The following is a 19,328-nucleotide window of genomic DNA, read 5'->3' as shown; positions in this document are numbered from 1 at the left end:
AGATCAGATTGGGTTAAAGGTAGGTGAAGTGTTTGACTACAAAAGGGTAGCATGAGAGTCTTTGGCAGGTGATGAAACTGCTCTGTATCTTGATTATGGTTATAGTTATATGACTGTGCATTTGTGACAACTCTTAGAACTGAACACTGTAACACGAATTTTACTGTGTAAAATTTTTTTAAAAAGGAAATCTGAGGGTAGAAGACTTTAAAGAAACCTTTAAAGACATTCAAGAATTCCATAAATATGACTTCTTAAGTGTATCGGAATTTTTTACTTAATTTTATTTCTTTTTTGAATATATTTAAAATAAAAGATACATAGTGGAAATTTTAGATCCTTTTAGTTTATTTTACTTTAAAATGAAATCGTGTACTCTGATTTTAACACGTCAGGAATACATTACCAGTTATTTTCTATGTTATGTAAGTTTGCTTATTGGCAAGCACGATGCTATTAGATTACCTTCTCCACTGTATTCTTCCTCTCCTAGGACACTGCTGTGTCACCTAAAGATATTTTCTGTACTTGGTGCATGAAAAAATATTCACCAGTGAGATATCTCACATTAACTGAGGGATATGTGAATCTCATCCAAAGTCTGGTCAAGCTGTCTGTTTTACTAGGGATGACTTAAGTATCCAAGCTTAGGAAGCTTGGATACTTAGAATATTGTGGCAGGAGACATCCATGATATTCTTGGAAGTTGTGTATTATAGCTTCCAGGTGAGAGTGGATTTTCCGATTTGGGAAGACATTGAGGAAATTGGCTGTGATTTTTAGGCAGCTGGACCAGGTCCAGTATTGATTAACAGTATTGCACCCCTCTGCTGGGCATCCATCCTGTTCCCTTTGCTGCTGCTTTTTTGGTGAGAGATGGTTTGGAAAATATTTGCTAGTGTGTCTGGATCATGTCTCTACTCTAACCTTTTTTCCCCCCCACAACTAGTCTGGTTTTCTACCAGCTCTCAAATTTCTAAGTAGGACTTCTATTTAGATAAAATAAGGTCATTCCTCTTAGTAGGGTATTGTTGGGTGTCTGATTAGTCTTCTCTATCTCACCTAAATAATTGCCTGTTCTTGGTAAGTCATTAATCCAGTTATCTCTAGTCCTGTAATGTTATTCTTTCCCCTACCTTTCAAAGGCTACCAAGTGGAAATTATCTTTCTTTCTTTCACACCTACAGAGTTTACTATATTCATGTTGGCCTTTCCTTTCTTCACTATACTGTTAATTCTCTGTGACCTTGTTGCATCACTGTTTCTCTTTCAACTAATCTTTAGTCTTTCTGTCTTTATTTTTTCTTTTCATAGGTAATGTAATTCACTACACACACAGGTAAATCATCTAAATCTCTAGATTTAACTCAGATCTCTTTCTCTGTCTTTCCCTCTCCCTTGTCCCTTCCCTCCTTCCCTCCTAGAATCGAGGCCTATATTTCCAAAACCCACCTAGACATCCCATAGGCACCACAGAATTAAGTATCTTCTCCATGAAACATTCTAGATTTCCTGCCTAGTTGAATGATATTAAAAGCCTCTTGATAAAAGTGAAAGAGGAGAGTGAAAAAGTTGGCTTAAAACTCAATATTCAGAAAACTAAGATCATGGCATCTGGTCCCATCACTTCATGGGAAATAGATAGGGAAACAGTGGAAACAGTGTCAGACTTTATTTTTGGGGGCTCCAAAATCACTGCAGATGGTGATTGCAGCCATGAAATTAAAAGACGCTTACTCCTTGGAAGGAAAGTTATGACCAACCTAGATAACATATAAAAAGCAGAGACATTACTTTGCCAACAAAGGTCCATCTAGTCAAGGCTATGGTTTTTCCAATGGTCATGTATGGATGTGAGAGTTGGACTGTGAAGAAAGCTGAGCGCCAAAGAATTGATGCTTCTGAACTGTGGTGTTGGAGAAGACTCTTGAGAGTCTCTTGGACTGCAAGGAGATCCAGCCAGTCCATCCTAAAGGAGATCAGTCCTGGGTGTTCATTGGAAGAACTGATGCTGAAGCTGAAACTCCAATACTTTGGCCACCTCGTGCAAAGAGTTGACTCATTGGAAAAGACCCTGATGCTGGGAGGGATTGGGGGCAGGAAGAGAAGGGGACGACAGAGGATGAGATGGCTGGCTGGCATCACTGACTCGATGGAACATGAGTTTGGGTGAACTTCGGGAATTGGTGATGGACAGGGAGGCCTGGCGTGCTGTGATTCATGGGGTCGCAAAGAGTCAGACATGACTGAGCGACTGAACTGAACTTGAATAGCCACACAGTTGCCTAAATAAAAAACTCTGGACTTGACCTTAGTTCTTTTCCTTCATCACTCGTATCTGGTTGATATGAGTCTGATTTTAACCTCTGAGGTCTCCTAAATCTACCTTTTTGTTTCCTCACCTGTTGCCAAATGGATTAGACCATTTTCATTTTTCACTTGGGCAGTTGCAGTAACCTCCTGACTGGTCTGTATGTCTCAGGTCTTATCACCCTTCTGTCAGTCCACCACCGGGTCACAAGAGTGATCTTCCTAAATTCTGAGACTGCTTATTCCCTTTCCCTTTAAGACCCTTCATTACCCACAATGCCTAATACATAGCAGATGCTTGATTTCATTTTCCTTCCTCCTTTCTTCATCCTATTTTTGCTCCAAGGACACTTCTAAAACAAGCGGACAGACATAACCAATAATCTAGTGAATCTCCTAATTAATCTTCAGGGTTTAGCTCATAGTTCATTTCTTCTGTGAAGTCTTCCTAGTTTCCAGAGCAGAATTAATCATTCCTGCTTCTGGGCTGCTGTGATATTTTAGTATCCTGTTATCATTACACTTATTATTTAAATGTTTTGTTTCCTCAGTTGGATTGTGAGCTCTTCGCGGATACAGGTTATGTCGTCTTTAAAAAAATATTTATTTAATGTATTTGGCTGCTCCTGGTCTTGGGTTATGGCACGCAGGATCTTTGCTCTTCATTGTGGCATGCAAAATCTTTAGTTGCAGCACGTGGGGTCTAGGTCCCTAACCAGAGATTGAACCCAGGCCCCCTCTATTAGGAGCACAAGTGTTAAGCTACTGGACCCAGGTTAGGTCCAGGGAAGGTCCCAGGTTATGTCTTTTTTACCCTCTCCTAACAAGTAAGCGTGCCAAATTTATTGAGTTGATAGAATGTGTTGGGCACTAACCATACACTGGTGAAGAAAGGCATACACTGCTCTTATGGAGCTGATATTCTAGGAGGGCAAACAGACAACCAACAACTTAAAAAAAAATCAGTTGCAGAGCATTAAAATAGAGTGATATAGTAGAGGATGAATGGATAGCTACTTAAGATTGGGAGAATAGGGAATATGGAATGCCTCTCTGAAGGTATGGCATTTAAAATCCAGGAGGATACCAAGATTAGCAGATCAAACATTCCAGTGCAAAGCTAAGGAGGAATTAATTCTATATATGCAGTTCAGTTCAGTCGCTCAGTCATTTCTGACTCTTCGACCCCATGGACTGCAGCACGCCAGGCCTCCCTGTCCATCACCATCTCCCAGAGTTTACTCAAACTCATGTCCATTGAGTTGGTGATGCCATCCAGCCGTCTCATCCTCTGTCATCCCCTTCTCCCGCTTTCAATCTTCCCAGCCTCAGGGTCTTTTCTAAAATTTTATTTTATTATTATTTTTTTCCAGGGTCTTTTCAAATGAGTCAGTTCTTCGCATCAGGTGGCCAGAGTATTGGAGTTTCAGCTTCAGCATTAGTCCTTCCAATGAATATTCAGGACTGATTTCTTTAGGATGGACTGGTTGGATCTCCTTGCAGTCCAGGGGACTCTCAAGAGTCTTCTCCAACACCACAGTTCAGAAGCATCAATTCTTCTGTGTTCAGCTTTCTTTATGGTCCAACTCTCACATCTGTACATGACTACTGGAAAAACCATAGCCTTGATTAGACGGACCTTTGTTGGCAAAGTAATGTCTCTGCTTTTTAATATGCTGTCTAGGTTGATAATAACTTTTCTTCCAAGGAGTACGTGTCTTTTAATTTCATGGCTGCAATCACCATCTGGAGTGATTTGGGAGCCCCCCAAAATAAATTCTGTCAATGTTTCCATTGTTTCCCCATCTATTTGCCATGAAGTGATGGGACCAGATGCCATGATCTTAGTTTTCTGAATGTTGAGTTTTAAGCCAACTTTTTCACTCTCCTCTTTCACTTTCCTCAAGAGGCTCTTTAATTCTTTGCTTTCTGCCATAAGGGTGATGTCATCTGCATATCTGAGGTTATTGATATTTCTCCCAGCAATCTTGACTCCAGCTTGTGCTTCATCCAGTCCAGCGTTTCTCATGATGTACTCTGCATATAAGTTAAAAAAGCAGGGTGACAATATGCAGCCTTGACGTACTCCTTTCCCAATTGGGAACCAGTCTGTTGTTCCATGTCCAGTTCTAACTGTTGCTTTTTGACCTGCATTTTCTCAGGAGGCAGGTCAGGTGGTCTGGTATTCCCATCTCTTGAAGAATTTCCCTCAGTTTGTTGTGATCCACACAGTCAAAGGCTTTGGTATAGTCAGTAAAGGAGAAGTAAATGTTTTTCTAGAATTCTCTTGCTTTTTCAATGATCCAACTGATATCGGCAATTTGATCTCTGGTTTCTTTGCCTTTTCTAAAACCAGCTTGAACATCTGGAAGTTCACAGTTCACGTACTGCTGAAGCCTGGCTTGGAGAATTTTGAGTGTTACTTTGATGGTGTGTGAGATGAGTGCAATTGTGTGGTAGTTAGAGCATTCTTTGGCATTGCCTTTCTTTGGGATTGGAATGAACACTGACCTTTTCCAGTCCTATGGCCACTGCTGAGTTTTCCAAATTTGCTGGCATATTGAGTGCAGCACTTTCACCTTTTAGGATTTGAAATAGCTCAACTGGAATTCCATCACCTCCACTAGCTTTGTTTGTAGTGATGCTTCCTAAGGCCCACTTGAATTCACATTCCAGGGTGTCTGGCCCTAGGTGAGTGAGCACACAATCGTGGTTATCTGGGTCGTGAAGATCTTTTGTTTAGTTCCTCAGTGTATTCTTGCTACCTCTTCTTAAAATCATCTGCTTCTGTTAGGGCCATACCATTTCTGTCCTTTATTGTGCCCATCTTTGCATGAAAATTTCCCTTGGTATCTCTAATTTTCTTGACGAGATCTCTAGTCTTTGTCATTTTATTGTTTTCCTCTACTTTGTATTGATCACTGAGGAAGGCTTTCTTATCTCTCCTTGGTATTCTTTGGAACTCTGCATTCAGGTGGGTGTATCTTTCCTTTTCTCCTTTGCCTTTTGCTTCTCTACTTTTCATAGCTTCTCTACTTTTCATACTGTTTGTAAGACCTCCTCAGATAACCATTTTGCCTTTTTGCATTTCTTTTTCTTGGGCATGGTCTTGATCACTGCTTCCTGTACACTGTCATGAACCTCTGTCCATATTCTTCAGGCACTCTATCAGATCTAATCCCTTGAATCTATTTGTCACTTCCACTGTATAGTCGTAAGGGATTTGATTTAGATCATAGCTGAATGCTCTAGTGGTTTTCCCTACTTTCTTCAATTTAAGTCTGACTTTGGCAATAAGGAGTTCATGATCTGAGCCACAGTCAGCTCCCCGTCTTATTTTTGATGACTGTATAGAGCTTCTCCATCTTTGGCTGCAAAGAATATAATCAGTCTGATTTTGGTATTGACTATCTGGTGATGTCCATATGTAGAGTCTTCTCTTGTGTTGTTGGAAGAGGGTGTTTGCTATGACCAGTGCATTCTCTTCGCAAAACTGTTAGCCTTTGCCCTGCTTCATTTTGTACTCCAAGGCCAAATTTGCTCATTACTCCAGGTATTTCTTGATTTCCTACTTTTTCATTCCAGTCCCGTATAGTGAAGAGGACATCTTTTTTGGGTTTTAGTTCTAGAAGGTCTTGTAGGTCTTCATAGAACTGTTCAACTTCAGCTTCTTCAGCGTTATTGGTCAGGGCGTAGACTTGGATGACTGTGATATTGAATGGTTTGCCTTGGAAACAACAGAGATCATTCTGTTGTTTTTGAGATTGCGTCCAAGTACTGCATTTCAGACTCTCTTGTTGACTTTGATGGCTACTCCATTTCTTCTAAGGGATTCTTGCCCATGGTAGTGTTTCATATGTTAGAGGAGCAGAAATAAGGCCGATGTGGCTTTGAATATGGTAAGTGAGAGGGATATGGTGCAAGAAGCGGCCAGAAGGCAGATGACATTGACAGCTCGAGTGGTCTGCTTCCTTTGGACACTTTTAAGTAGGGATATGATGTGAGTTGATTTGTAATTTTAAAAAGTTATTACTCTGGTTACTATGTGAAACTGGATTGTAGAGGGATCAAGAGTGGAGGCAAGGGGACTGGCTTACAAGACTGTTGTACTAAATCAGACGAGATGATGGTGACTAGGACTCGGGAGATGGCTGAAGAACTGTAGGAAGGTAGAAGGATTTGGGATATCTTTTGGAAGTGAAGTTGACAGGGCTTGCTCAGGGATTGTCAGTAGCCAGAGGGAGTGAGGCAGAGTGAGAAATCATGCATAGGTTCTGCATTTATTGGCTGGAGAGCTAGATAGGTAAATGGTGATTATTGAGATGGGTAAGACTGTGGCAAAATATATTTGTCAGGAATTCTGTTTTGGTCATGTCAAGTTTGAGCTGTTTGTTAGACAGCCACCTGGAGCTATAGTGTAGTTGGGTAGAAAAGCCTGGCGTTCTGGGGAGAAGCCGGGGCTGGAATTGTAGAGTCAGAGATCATCAGCTCGTAGATAGAAGTTGAAGTCGTGGAATTCAGTCAGGCAGTCACTTAGAATGGTTTGTGTCTAGAGAAGAGAGGTGTGACAGAGGACCAGCCAGTGAGGTAGGCGGAAAACCTGAAAGAGTGATGTTATGGAAGCCAAGTAAAGAATATGTAAAGAAGGGAGGAGAGCCCTATGATATCGAATGCTGTCTCAGATAAGAGGAGTACCTGTGGGGGATTTGGCAACCTAGAGATTATTGGTAATCTTGAGTAGAATTACTCATTGGAATGGTGGTGACAGAAGTCTGATTGTAGTGGATGGAGGGAGCAAATGGGATGAAAAGCATTTCAGTTTTGCCTGATGACATCGAGGTTTGGGAGGCTATTTCTAAAAACTTCCTGTGTCTGTATTACTAAATCCTTACCTATTTGTCTTCCAATGTGGTTATATATTTTCATCAAAGCATTACAATTTTAGTGTTTTTGTACCATCATTTTAGGTAGATTTCTGTTTTCTAAAAACCGAGTTTAATGAGCATTATGAACAGTACACATACACTGCTGAATGAATGAGACTGCCTTTAAGGATCAGGTTCCTGGTCTTGGAAAGGCAGACTGACTTGACCTTGGCCTTACGATACATCAGTTTTCTCAGCTGTCAAATGAGGATAACAGGACCAGTTTAGCTCAGTGGGCGGTTGTGAGGCATGACTACTAATGAAAATAATTCTAAAACACTTTTGCAAGTTAAAGTGTGATATAAATGCTAAATAATAGTTCTTTATTGGGATGTTGTGAAAATTAGCAACATACTGTCTGTTAGAGCCCTTAAGTTCCTTTTGAGAAAGGTGATATATTTTTATAAATACTATTTGCAGAGAAAATAGCTCAGGATTTGGAAAATCCTGCTATCCTAATTTCTGAAATGTAACAATAATGGAAACATGATGACACAACTTTTTATTAAAGAGATTATTGCCCAAAGGTTTATTATGTTACCATTTTAGAGGATTCATATGACAAGAGTTTTTACCATCTTGGCTTTTTGATTCAAGTGAGGCTGTGAGGGCCACCCTATAAGCAGTTAAAATGCTGACTGTTTAAAGGACTGGTGGGAGTGATTTATTATCTATATTTAAAATGTCACAGTCAATCAATAGAACCACTCAAAAAAAGCGTTGAAAAAGCATTTTAATTTATTTTAGGCGACACCATATAGACGTTTTAATGCAGGCTTAGGTGATGGCTGCAGTTAGAATTTAAAGAAGGGTACGGTGCCATTTCAGGCAAAACTGGCACTCTTTGTTCCACACCTGCGTCTAAATATAGAATCAGTGGCATCATTACCTGTAATGTACTTAGGAAATGCCTGAAATTTGAATCTGATGAACTAAATTTTTCTCAGCCTGTAAAGTGGCATTAACAATGGAGGAAAACTGAGATGTGGTCCTTTTGATGTTTAAAATGATAAGGGAAATGGTTAAGCAATAGTCTGCTCAGAACTTTACCCTGCTGACAGCTCAGTTGGGATCTTGTGTATTGTTTTTTTTTTTCAGTGGTGGTAGTTTAGTTGCTAAGTCATGTCCAACTGTTTTTGATCCCATGTGATCCTACCATACTCTTCCATGCTATTTCCCAGGTAAGAATACTGGAGTGGGTTGCCATTCCCTTCTCCAAGGAATCTTCCCCACCCAAGGACTGAACCTGGGTCTCCTGCATTGCAGGCAGATTGTTCACCAACTGAGCCGCCAGGGAAGCCCCCTTCCCCCCCCTTTTTTTTTTTCCAGTGGGGACCTGTGTATTGCCGATTTGAAAACAAACTGGCGTGAAGTTCTTAGCTTTATGTAGGTTGGAATTGAAATCTTTTTTTTTTTTTTTTTTTGGAATTTCAGTTCCACAATCCATTACCTCTTTGTATCAAGGGCAAGTAAAAGGTTTAGGTTTCTGTTCCTCTCTGATGGGAAGCCTGTACTAGTGTACTTGTTTTGCCACACCCAGACATTATTTGCTTTATTTCTGCATTTGGTGTTTGGAAAGGGGGTCCCTGAATGGTCTGCTTCCCCAGCAAAGACATTTGAGTAAGTAAGCTTTCTTTCTTGGAGAAGATTTACTTATGAGGTTGTATTTAGGCTTTCTGCTACTTGCTTCTATCATCTGCTTTGCTCAGTGTAAACTCAGTGATTGGCTTCAGATTCTTAGGTAAAGGTTCATCTTAAATTCTTATTTTAGTTCCTTCAAATTTGATTTGTGGTTGACCTACTGGTATCCTTTCTACTTAACTGTTTCTTTCCCAGAGTAGGTATTTCACACAGCTGCTATTTTCCCTTTCGGTTGTTTCTGTTTCTCATTGATGTGTATAAGTTCTTTGTATTTTGTAGCCAATTCTTTATCATAAATGCTGCAGATATACTTTAAGACTGTGTATAAGAAGTGAGAAAGCAGGCTATTGCATCAAATGCTTATCCCAGATGATATTTGGTTCAAATGTTTTGCCTTGGTTATTTGAGCAATGGTAAGCTTCTTTTGTCTCTCTCCTTCCAAAGACGCATAGAAAAGCTCCTTCTGTCTGAAGTAAAGTGTTGGCTCTGTGTTGGTTATAATTTGCTTTTTCTGGCTGGCAGAGCCTTCTTTTTGTTTTCTGTCTTCTGACAGATTATAGGATTGTGGGGAAACAGCGTCCAGGGCTTTTTCAGGAACTGTGCCATTTTATCTACAGGAGAAGCCATTGGCTTTGGCACTAGAGGAGAATTGGCTGTGCATTTAAAGATGCCAAATCATGCTTGATTCACAAGTTTGCTGTCTCATTTTGTGTATGTGTGTGAAACTTTTTTCAGGATGTTGGCTTTTACTTTTTCTACCATGTGCTGTGCTCCATCAGTATGAGAAATCAACAACTTGTTCCTTCTCTCCAACTCTCCACCCCCAATACACACAATCCAAACATCCCAAACCATAGCAAAAGATGGAGCAGTCATTTTGAGGATTAGGGAAGAATACACCCCACAAAAGTTTCCATTGCCCTTTGGTGACTTTGAGTTTTAATTCTGCTTTATCAGCTAAAGTTTTTGTCTTTCCTGTGTAGGCTTAAATTATTTAGATGGGGAAATGATTTGGCAACCAAGATGTCTCTCTACAGAGGCTTTCCACAAGCACTGATGGAAGCTAATTTTCAGAGTATTCTGTTTCCTAATTTGGGAAACTTAATTTGTGAAGACAGAACACATTTAGGAAACTTGTACTTATTTATCCTTGACATACTCTTTTCAGGGGGTGTAGTGTAATTTATCCTGATCTCAAATAAGAATTTTTATAATCCTTTAAGCAATCTTAACTCCAACTGTATCTGTTACCTTCATGCTTTTAAACTGGGTACAATTGATTTTGAAACCTAGCCAACTAGATATTTTAGCAAATCTTCCACAATGTTAATGCCTCGTTCTCCTACTTTCTGTAGATAACAGTTGAAAGATACTTCCTAAGTGTAGGTATTTCCATTTAAATTAAGATGGGAATATAGTTAATATGAGAATAAGCCAGTTTGAGTAATCTTATTTGTCTAGTATGAATGATTATATGGATACATGTTTTTTCCTCCCTCTGCCAAGTTGTCCTTCCCAAACCCACAGTCTTGCAGAAGTTGGGGTTTGGTTCTCATGTGCATTCTCTGTCGTGGTGGCCTTTTTTTGTTTGTTTGTTTGTTAAACTGGTGTCTTCCTTCACTAGAGTAAGCACGTTGAAGACAGAGATCATAGCTTATTCGTTTTTTTGTCTTTGGGGTCTATAATGTTCCTGGTATGTAGGAATGCAGTAGTGGTTAGATAGTATCACCAACTCAATCAACATGAATTTAAGCAAACTCAGGGAGATAGTAGAGGACAGAGGAGCCTGGCGTGCTGCAGTTCATGGGGTTTCAAAGAGCTGGACACAACTTAGCAGCTGAACAACAACAAGGAATGCAATAAATATGTGGTGAATGAGTGAATGAATGTGTGCTTAGTTGCCTCCGATGCTTTGTGACCCCATGGAGTGTAGCCGGCCAGACTCCTCTATCAGTGGTGATTCTCCAGACAGAATACTGGAGTGAGTTGCCATGCCCTCCTCCAGGGGATCTTTCCAACCCAGGGATCGAACTCAGGTCTCCTGCATTGCAGGGAGATCCTTTACTGTCTGAGCCAGCAGGGAAACCGGAGTCCGTGAATAAATGAATAAATTGAATTCCCGAATACAGTGAATGGAGTTTATACTTCCCTCTAGTGTCTGAAAGAGAAAGTGCAGCCAGTTAAAAAAACGTTAGTACCTTGCTACATTGAAATAATAGTCAAGGCATTGTCTTTTTTTCTCCTCCCCAGATAGCTCTCACACTTGTTGTTTCAGATGTGTTCTCTTTAAGTCTAGTAAGTAATAAATTTTCCTGTCAAAGTGTGCGTTCTGTCTCTTGGGTGTTTGAATTTTATAAAATGGCACTGGCAGGTCTTTATGGGGGAAAAATGCCTTTTTAATTATTTGCTTATTTATTTTTTAAGAACAAAGGTTTTTTTCCTTTGCCGTTATGGTTATTACAGGGTATTGGATACAGTTCCCTGTGCTGTATCCAGTATGACCTTGCTGTGTATTCATTCTGCATATGATAGTTTGCATCTCCTAACCCCACCCTAGTCCCAGTCCATCCCTCCCCTCTGCCCTCCCCCTCGGCAGCCTCAAGTCTGCTCTCTCTGTCAGTGAGTCTGTTCCTGTTTTGTAAATTAACTTCATTTGCATCTTTTAGACCCCACGTATGAGTCGTGTGGAGTTTGTCTCTGGCTTACTTCACTTAGTGTGAGCATCTCTAGGTCCGTCTGCGTTGCTGCAGATGGCATTCTTTCATTCTTTTTCTGGCCGAGCAGCATCCCACTTCTTCTGTGTACCATATCTTCTTTATCCCTTTGTCTGTTAATGGACATTTGCGCTGCTTCCATGTCTTGGCTTTTATAAATAGTGCTCCTGTGAACATGGAGGGGAGTGCATGTATCTTTTCAAATTACAATTTTGTCTGGATATGTGTCCAAGAGTGGAATTACGGGATCATATAGCAACTGTTAGTTATAGCTTTTTGAGGAACCACCGTACTCTTTTTTTCCTCCATAGTGGCTTCAGCAATTTACATTCTTACCAACAGTGTAGGACGATTTCCTTTTCTCCACATCTTCTCCAGCATTTGTTGTTTGTAGACTTTTTAATGGCCATTCTGACCAGTGGTACAGTCTGTTGATTGCAAAGAGTCGGACACAACTGAGTGACCAACACTATGGAGAGCTGTAACTGTTTTTGTGCTTTTGAGGATTTTTGGTAGTTCAGGTGTATATGGGGAGGGAATAGACTCATTAGCTAATGAGGACACTTTTGTGGGCAGTATTTAAAATAAAAAAAATTTCACGCTTAGTTCTTTTTATCTGGAACCTAGTCTCTGAGACTAATGAAGTTTCTCCAGAAATCTATTTAAGCCCAAGCCTTTTACTTTGGGTTAGAAAAAAGGGCTGGCCTTTTTTTTAAAATATTTTTTATTTGGCTGCACTAGGTCTTAGTTGCAGCATACAGGATTTTTAGTTGAGGCACCTGAACTCTTAGTTGTGAAAGTGTGGGATCTAGTTCCCTGACCAGGGATCAAACCTGGGCCCTCTGCATTGTAAGTGCAGAATCTTAGCCACTGGACCACCGAGGAAATCCCAAGAGTGAGTGAGTGAAAGTTGTTCAGTCATGTGTGACTCTTTGCGACCCCTGGACTACCCAGTCCATGGAATTCTCCAGGCCAGAATACTGCAGTGGGTAGCCTTTCTCTTCTCCAGGGGATCTTCCCAACCCAGGGATTGAAACCAGGTCTCCCGCACTGCAGGCGGATTCTTTAGCAGGTGAGCCACAAGGGAAGTCCCAAACTGGCTTTTAATAGGCATGACACACAGTTCCTTTTCCATCTTCCCAGAACACTGAGGTTCATATATATATGAAATGCTTTGAGCTCCATATAAGAAAAGGCTACTTAACGTTAGTTTTTTAGTTGTATTAGCACTTGGGAACTAAGTGGACTTGTAGAATGTGGTGTAGATTAGTTGCAAGAACTTTGTGGACAAAAATGACAACGTAGGTAATAACTTACCTTCCCCATTACCTGTTTATTTTTCTTAAACGAACCCCTTCTACTGCTTCACCACTATAACTAGGGAAATATTCTACAATCTTTAGCGTATTCCATCCCAGCAGTGTTAGGTTTCTAACACTGACATTAGTGATTGAGGTGTTGATGCAACCTGCCAGTTATGCGGAAGCTATTGCTGAGAGTTTTTTCTAATGTTAAGTGTATGGCTTGAACAGGACTTAGATATTTGTTTCCTAATTGTACTGAAACCTGCTAAGGGAGTGGTTTATTTGGGTTTAACTGGATGTAGATGACTTGAATCTGAGCTGGGTTGGATCCAGCTGTGTGTGTGTATGGTGTTTGTTGCAGGTGATTTACTGTATCCCTTCTCCCACCGCACCAACTTGCAGATAAATATCTTCCCAATATGTGTCCCCCTCCCCCCTTAATTTCTGCGTCATGGGAAGCAGGAGTTTCAGACAGGGTGGATTGATGTGTGCAGCTGATCTAATATGCAAACCTGAATCTATGCACGGTTATGAGGGAGTGCAGTTGATTAGTCTGAGAAAAGAAGGGTGAGGCGGAGGCCTGGGGAGCGTCTTTTTGCTGTCGAAGGTCTCCGGATGGCTCTTGCTATGCAAGTCTGAGGCACTGACGGAGGTACTGCCTGGATGGGGGCCACTCCTCACACCCAGGCAGGGCGGGGGCGGGGGGCGCAGGGGAAGGGGCTTGGCATCACCTGGCCCAGATGCAGGCTGCTGGGCTGCCGGCCTGCCGGCTTTGGGGTGGGGGCCTGGAGCGAAGGGGCAGCTCTAACAAAGAGGAGCCGTGCCGGGGCCGGGGCGACGGGTGGCTGGCCTATCCCGGGCGGCTGACCTCCCAGTGGGCCTCCACAGTTGGCTGTCGGGTGAGTCGCTCTGCTGGCTCCCTGGCTCGCCATTGGCTGTGCGGACTGGAGGGGGCTCGCGGAGGGCCGGGATGGAGTTGAGGGGGCGGGGCTGGCTTCCGGCGGCGAAGGGGAGCGAGCGGCAGCCGGCTGGGGGAGGGGGTGTCGGCGCGCCGCGGAGTGCTGCGCTCGCAGAGCCTGGCACCCGGAGCAGCCGCCTCCCCCTCCCCCTGCCGGGACCGCTAGAAACCCCTTCTCTTCCGTCTTCCCGGTCTGGGGCCGAGGAGGGCCGAGGTGCCCCAGGCGGGCGGGGCGGAGCCCGGAGCCCCACCGAGCGCTGCGGAGCGAACCTCCCCTCCCTTCCAGGGCTCAAGGTGTGTGTGCTTTTTCTATCCTACCCCGACTTCAGCCGACTTAACCTTGTGAGAAAAGGGGAAATGGAATGGGAAGTAAGAGCTCCACGTCTAATCAGTTTATTTTGATTTTCTAATTCTGCCCTTCATTCTTCTTTCCCTCCCTTCATCTCACCCCTGCAGCTGGGTAAGGAGATTCAGGACTCTCCTCTCTTTTTACTGATGTGTAGATGTCGGTCGCGTAGTAAAATGAACAGAGAAAAGAGGAGCCCTTTCTCGTTTGGCATCTGATGCAGTAAGCCGGAAGAAAGAAAGGACAGGCTAGGATAGGAGTGGGGTTTTGAAACTGTTCTGCATCCGTGTCCATTAAGGCTGTCTTCACCATTTTCCTACTTGGGACTGCCTTAATCAGCAAAAACAGTCTGAAAATGAAGGAGGTGCTAGTGGAAAGAGGGATCAGCCTCCGTCAGATGGTGGTTAAAGGAAATCCTGATAGTTGTTAGCGATTAACTCTTCTAAAGTCCCTCTCCCAAGTACAGTGTCACCGGCTTTGTGTAGGACTCAGCCCTGTTGGAGAAACCTAGCTTGAGCAAGCAAACTTCCTTACCGTTACTGAAACTTAAAAGTCTCATATTTTTCTCCATCTGTATATTTCCCATTCACAGACTCTCAGAGGGGTTAGTTTCTGTCGTCAAAAACCAAACTTTAAACAAATCCAGATGAATTTTAAGTCGTTAATTTTTTTAAAGGACCCCGTCATGAATTCAGATGGCTGTATCATTACAATTTATATTTACGTTTTGAGTTCCTTGGCTTCTACAGCTTAGGGATCCCTTCTTCCTGAAGGACAGTTCATCTTCGGCCAAAATCAGGAACCTCTTTATCGGTTTTTAACAGAGAGGAGAGATACCAGTTGAAGAGGTAAAACTCAAAATTTATGATGGCAACAAAGGATGTGTGTGTGTGTTGTGTGTTTTCAGTGGCATTGTTCATGGTAAACTTGCTTTAACTGGGCGTTTTCACCAAAAGTGTTTGGACCAGATTTATCCAAATGTTGATTAGAAAAGAGCTATTATGCCTGAAGGGATGAATGTCTTTTTTTTTGGCAGCACTTTGGTAAATATTAATTGAAATGTTGAGAGTTCATTCTTGTAATCCGGGTTCAGTTTCCAGAAATTGTTCTAACTGGAGTTCAGTTTTGAAGATAGAATTGGTATGCTGGAGCTCTTTTAGTTTTAAGATGGATTAATGTTTCTTCTTTGCATTGGTTTATTTTTATCTCTAATCAATAAGGAGCAGTTTGGGGTAAAAGCAAATATGATAAAGAATAGGGATGATGGGATAGGAAATCGGTTCAATTGTGGAAACTTAACTAGGGATCAGGAAACTTATTATAGTTTTGTTTTTTTTTTAATCTGAAGCAGCCTTAATACAGAGTTGTGCAAAAAAAGTAGATTCATAGTAAACCTTTGTTAGATTTTGGGTTTTTAGTTTATTACCCATTTATCCCTTAAGACTCCATGAATCATATTTAAATTGAAAGGCAAAGAGTATACCCCAGATGTTGTCTTACCCAACTTGTTACTGAGAATGAACTGTTAAAAATCACTTTGAAGCTTTGGCAGCTAGCTATTGTATAAAACAAAGTGCACTTTGATGTCTAAACTATATGGTAACCTGAGAAAGTGACAAAATCCACTTGGAGGCCATGTTAAAGCATATACCACCACTTCAACTTGCTTCTACTAATAACCTCCTATTTGATATCTAGGTGTTATTTTTTGTCTCCTCATGAGTGAGCAGCTAATACAGCTTTATAAAGTTACATTACACTTGGCTCACTTAATGTTTTTATATTTCTATTTTCTTGACAGATTTGTGTAATCTATATTTTGCACGGTGCAGTGATTTCCCCAAAGAATTTTCCCCAGGAGACAAAAGGCTATGTATAGAACTAATGATAGGTGTGTATCTATACTGATCTCTAGGTATCATTTAAGGAGGATGGAAATTCAGATTTGGTCATTTGCGAGGAAACAATTATATGAAGCCGTGATATCCCATAATCTCTTAAGTTAAGGGGACATGGTGCTGTTGAGGTTCAGTTCGCTGATTTTTCTTTAGCAATCTGTTTTTATCCTGTTTATTTCTGTGAGTCACAGCTTAGGGTGTGTTTTTTCTTTTTTAAGAGGGCCCTATGGTCTCTCTAAAGGGAGACTCAAGCCCAATCCTCCATTCACATCTGAAGTATAAAGTGATCCCCTTGAGAAGGTGAAGGAAAACATTGGACCCTTGGCGTTGTTTGATTCTCATGATAATCAGCTTGAGTGTTGTCAGATTTGAAACTAGGAAAGACTTGCTCAAGGTGAGAAAATACTAGAGGCAAAAAGACCTAGGAATGCTGCAGTGTGGGAGACTTATTTAGAGACAATGAATGCATTCATATGGAGATGTGACTGGTGGTAGTTTTTAGCTATTCAGCTTTGTCAGTCAGGTGTCTGAGACAATATTTTGTGTGTGTTTAAGCACAACCCCCTCCTCCAAGGGTTGACTTTTGCAAGCTGAGTCTTTTAAGGAAGTTGTTTGCTGTCTGAATCCAGAGGGTAGAGGACTTGGTGGAGTCTGTTATCTGTTTATGGCTTAGATAAGGACACGGAATTGATTGCTGGTGAGTTACTGAACTCTTCCTAATGAATGGTTGCTAGGCAAAGTGCATCTCAATCAGTTCAATCCTTCATAGTTTACAGGTCTGCTCTTGGTGAGGGCCAGAGCTGTCTTTCTAATGGTACTGCCCTTCAAGAATCCTGTTGGATGTGCATACATGTCGCTCAGTGGTTGAAGAAAAACAGAAAGACTAGAAAAACTGATGTGTTTCATTTCATCCATCTGAAATCACAGCTTTTGGTAACCGGGGTCAGCATTGTCATTAACTTCTCTCCTGGATCAAGTGGTGGGGTGGGGTTGCTCTCCAGTGTTAAGATAACCACTGTTTGATTATCTTTGGGTTTGTAACTAGTAAGGCAGGGAACTAATACATTCATTTTGGAAACAGGCCAGTGATAACACTGCCCTTGGGCCTGGATGGATGGAAAAATAGGACAGAGTAAACAATTGAGGGCATAAATAATGAATCTTCCAACTGAGCCCTGGGAGAATGAAGGAGATTATCCTCAGAGCTGTTCAATCTGGCGGTGAAAGGGGAAGAGTCCACTGAATTAATTACCCTGACTGTGTTTGATACTGTGCTTATTATGGGATTGTTAGAGCCATTTAAAATAGAGTTGCCTTTTAGATATAAACTGTTAATCCATCTTTTTGTTTTTGCTTTGTTTTTTTTAAGCCAAACACCCAAATAGCTCATCTGTTTTCTTAGAATCCAGGCCTTTGCTCCCTCCCCCAACTTTCTCCTCTGTGTTAGCATTCTGTGAATAATGGACAGTCCTTTTGTTTGGCCATATCTTAGAATTTTGCTTAATTAGTGATTTCATTATCTGTAAATATATATAGTAATAGAAGAGAAGCTGAGCCTGGCTAAAAGGAATTAGGAATTATTTGGTACTTTGAGTACATATTATACTTTGAAATTAAATGTGGGATTGTAGGGAATAATTACATAACAACTCATAAAAGGTTAAGACAAGAGTTCCTTCAGCCCAAGAATCCTTTCCAGTATTAACATAAATATTTTTACTTTTGGATTAGTTTTCATCCAGTGAATTAAGTAAGCAGTCTCTTAGTGGTCTCAGCATTTCTCTGAGGTTGGGAAAACTAATGCCTCAAGAATGTCTAAATAACTTAGAAAGTGATTTAGTAGTGAAGCCAGACCCAAAGCCAAGGTCTCTGAATTCTTCCCTGCTCTGAATTTCTAGTATGTTTGGTTCTCTTCTTAAAGAACTCCTTCCAGGGTCCCTGTTTGAAATGATTGAAAGTTTCCTATCTCTGCCCTGAGAAGCTGTTTTTAATTTCTGTTGTTGTAAAGAGAATCCAAAGACCCAAGATGCCATTATCAGTCAAGAGAAGGAGGAATGTTCAAGATGAGATGCTGGAAGAGTGATAGAGAGAGATAGAAAGGAAAGGCCAGATTGAAGTTTTATTATATTTTGTCCTGATGGATGGGTGGGGAGAGGGAGCGGGGATCATCACACTGGCTCATTAGATCAAGTTTAGTCATAGACTGAGTTTGTTTCATGTAAGCCTAGCTGGAAAGGGCAGGAGGCACCTTTACCAATATACAGGGAGAACTCTAATAGTTACGGATTCATTCTTGATCAGAGAAAACAGTCAGTTCTTGATTATTCATGCAGAAAGGCAAACAGGCAAAGTATAGACAAGTCCAAAGATATTCGTAGGCCATATTTTTAAGCAATAGCTTTAACTTCCTCTGCTTCTTAACTGCTGTTTTCCAGCTGAACAAACTGATTATGTTTGTCTGATCATTCAAGAGCCAAGTAGGTGAGGTTGCCACCAGCTTGGTTTAGCTCAGTTTTGTCTCCTTGAGATGGTTTGTTTTAATATTTTAAGACTTGACCGTTGTTATAGGACCTAATTATACCAAGGTCCTATGGAGAACTGAGATTTTCCAGGTAAATCGTAGATAAACTAACCCTCGACACTGGCATGTTTCCTTTGTTGGTGTCTTCTTGTCCCACAGATATGCAAATTGTTCATCCTATATGGACAGGCTGTAGGTAGTCAATTCAAAGAAGAACTATTACCAAAGTAAACCCCTCTTCTAACACTGGGCTCTGTGGATTCTCCTGATTGGAGCTGTTGGCTAAAATCCATGTACACATTGGGTTGTAATCAAAGAAGTACTGTAAATTATAAATTCAAAACTGAGGATTGCTTTAAGTGCTGTTTAGTTGGAAAATGTCTCCCCCCAACTCCTACCCCTTGCTTTTGTTGTTGTTGAAGATCAGCTGAATATTCCAGTAGATCTAAAAGGCAAGGTTTCATAACCAATCGCTACTTCTTGGCACTCAGCAAAGTGGTTTTGAGGATCAGTTGCTGATCTGAGAGAAAATCAGATTTTATGCCACTTGCAGAATTGGAGTGATTTACTCAGCATCGGTGTTGCTTCATAGGAGAATCATAAGCAATTATTGAAAGTGAAAGTGAAGTCGCTCAGTCATGTCTGACTCTTTGCGACCCTATGGACTGTAGCCTACCAGGCTCCTCTGTCCATGGGATTTTCCAGGCAATA

The 19,328-nt window shown here is 41.2% G+C and overlaps 1 protein-coding gene and 1 non-coding gene across 3 annotated transcripts in view; one reads left to right on the top strand and one right to left on the bottom strand.

Moving 5' to 3' along the window:
• The window catches only part of FAM222B (family with sequence similarity 222 member B), a 57,319-nt gene that overhangs the window by 7,497 nt on the left and 30,494 nt on the right, over positions 1 to 19,328 (top strand). The window contains exon 1 of one of the 2 annotated variants that reach the window (XM_052657239.1): positions 14,008 to 14,146. The exons of the other annotated variant lie outside the window; for it this stretch is intronic. The gene's annotated coding sequence lies outside the window, so the exon portion shown is untranslated. Of the gene's footprint in view, positions 1 to 14,007; positions 14,147 to 19,328 lie in introns of those variants that run through there. 2 annotated transcript variants of the gene reach the window in all.
• On the bottom strand, positions 12,403 to 12,475 carry TRNAV-UAC (transfer RNA valine (anticodon UAC)). Its single transcript has one exon. It is a non-coding gene; the product is annotated as a tRNA-Val (tRNA).

Source organism: Budorcas taxicolor, chromosome 19 (assembly GCF_023091745.1).
Source record: "Budorcas taxicolor isolate Tak-1 chromosome 19, Takin1.1, whole genome shotgun sequence".
Classification (NCBI taxonomy): Eukaryota; Metazoa; Chordata; class Mammalia; order Artiodactyla; family Bovidae; genus Budorcas; species Budorcas taxicolor.
The sequence above is the reverse complement of the archived record's forward strand: the minus strand, read 5'-3'. Positions and strand labels throughout refer to the sequence as shown.